The sequence below is a fragment of the Oratosquilla oratoria genome, chromosome 27 (genome assembly GCF_046742065.1).
Source record: "Oratosquilla oratoria isolate Oo_2021 chromosome 27, ASM4674206v1, whole genome shotgun sequence".
NCBI lineage: Eukaryota > Metazoa > Arthropoda > Malacostraca > Stomatopoda > Squillidae > Oratosquilla > Oratosquilla oratoria.
This window is the reverse complement of record NC_134803.1, coordinates 6,113,398-6,115,897: the sequence shown is the minus strand read 5'-3', so window position 1 is coordinate 6,115,897 and position 2,500 is coordinate 6,113,398.

The window sequence follows — 2,500 nt, the reverse complement described above, 5'->3', positions numbered from 1 at the left end:
CTCGTCTTGTCTAATTTGCTCTCAAATTCGTACATTGTTTCTGCACATATTATTGCTTCGTCTTGTATATTTCATACATCCACCACTCCGCGTGGAAAGCTGTTCTCTTTCAGGTCTCTTCTATAACTTTTTTTTTTTTAAACTTCCTTTCTTTTATCCCAATTTAGTCAATCTTCTCTAACAAGGACTTCCATACCTCTCATACTTCTATAGATGGCCAACAAGTCACCTCTTCCTCTCCTTTGTTCCAGAGTCAGTAATTCTAGTATTGATATGACAGTTTTGATAGTATTGGGGCCATTTTCGTAGTTGCTCTCTGGATTTTCTCAGTTTTCCTTATATTCTTTTTAGTACTGGATGACCATAGTGTCGCTCCGTACTCCAATTTTGGTCTTGTCAGTGTGACTAGTATTTTCTTTACCATTTCTTCATCCAAGTAAGTAAAAGCCACTTTTATTGGTCTTGGCAAGTTATAGGTTTCACCGACAATTTTGTTTATATGATTGTCAGTGGACGTATCTTTTGTGATGATCACTCACAGGTCTTTTTCAGATCCCACTTTCTTTATTTTCTTTGCACCAATTTTATATTGTCATGATATTCTTTTTTTTATTTTTTTTTATTTTATTTTTTTTTTTTTACTTTTTTTCCAATTTCCATTATGCTACTTTTTTAATGTTGAAGTTCACTTCCCACTTCTGACTCCATTCCCAAACCCTGTTCAGATATCTCTGCAGTGAATCACAGTCCGTTTCAGTATTCACTTTCTTTAACAGTTTTACGTCATTTGCAAAGAAGCTCATGTAACATTCCACACCTTCGTCCATGTCATTTGCATAAATAGCAAGCATTATTGGATCTAATACTGATCCTTGTGGAACTCCACTAATCGCCTCTTCTCAAGTAGAACTCTTATCTCTGAGCACTATTCCTTTTTTCTTCCATGCAAAAAGTCCTCCATCTATTTCAGTAGTTTATCTTGTATCCCTCCTGTTTTCTAGTTTTCTTTCTTTCTTTCTTTCTTTTTTTTTTTTGGGGGGGGGAAGGGACTTTGTCAAAAACTTGTTGTAGATCTAGAAAAGCAGAATCAGTCCAACCGTCCCTTTCCTGTGTTATATCTAGTAGTCTTGAGTAAATATAGGTCAAACTTGTGGCACATGATCTTCCCTGTCTAAATCCGAATTGTCTCTGATTTAGTATTTTTTTCACCTCCAGATATTTTATCCATCTACCTTTTATAACTTTTTCACAAATTTTGACTACCGTGCTTGTAAAGGAAACTGATCTGCAATTTATTGTGTCTTCCTTGTTTCCTCCTTTATATATTGGTCCGATATCGGCATTTTTCCAGTCTTCTGGTATTTTTCCTTCTTTGAGTGAGCAACTTACCATGTTGTATATCTTGTATATTAATTCTTCCTTACATTATTTTAATATCCAGTTTGCGATTCCATCCGGGCCGTACGTTTTCTTGATATCAAGATTCATTATTTGATCCTTTATTTATTTCCGTGTTACTATTATTTCCCTCATGGGGTGGGGGTTTTCACTTCTCTCCCTTCATCCCGATGTTGTACATTTTCTCTGATGAAAACCGATTTGAAGTGTTTGCTCATGACTTCAGCCATTTATGTATCTTCTGTGTATTCTTTATTCCCTGGGCGTAGTTTTACTGTTTCCTGTTTGTTTTTTAGTTTACCGTTCACATAGTTTTGGCTGATCCTTACGTTTCTCTATTATGTTTTTTTCATAGTTTCTTTTTCTTCCTTACGTATTTTTACATATTCATTCCTTTGATTAATATATATTTGCCACTTTCTAGGTTTTTCGTCTATTCTCCATATTTTTTTAGCTTTATGTCTTCTATCTTTTGCTTCGCTGCATCTTCTATACAATCAGCACTTGATATACACTTTTTCCTGTCTTTGCTTTGGTACATATACATCCACTACTTCTTTATAGATTTTCATCAGAATCCTCCATTTTTCTTCCACTTGTGTTTCTTTGTAGATTTTTTTTTTTCTCATCTGGCTTAAAAAAAAGAATCCTAAAGTTTCTCAAAGTTCGTTTCACTATACATCAGTCTTCCCTTTGTGAATTTCTCATCTCTCTCTCTCTCTCTCTCTCTCTATATATATATATATATATATATATATATATATATATATATATATATATCTCCTCCTTTAATTCTAACTCAAGTAGTAGGTGGTCACTCCCCGCAATTGGTGTCTTGTATTTAAATTTGTCCACAATTTCAGGTTCTGATATAAATAATAAATCTACTCTCAACGCTTCTTCAATATTTCTAAACCTAGTGTTTTCTTTTACCTATTGTGTCATTGTAAGTTCTATAGTCATGTCCAGTAATACATTTCCCCATTGATTCTCTCAACTTTTCTCTGTCATCTCTTCCAAACATATTTCTTTGCAGTTGAAAGCTCCCATAAGTTCCACGTTACCTCCACCCTTCAGCATCTCGTTTAATGAAAGTCCCGTA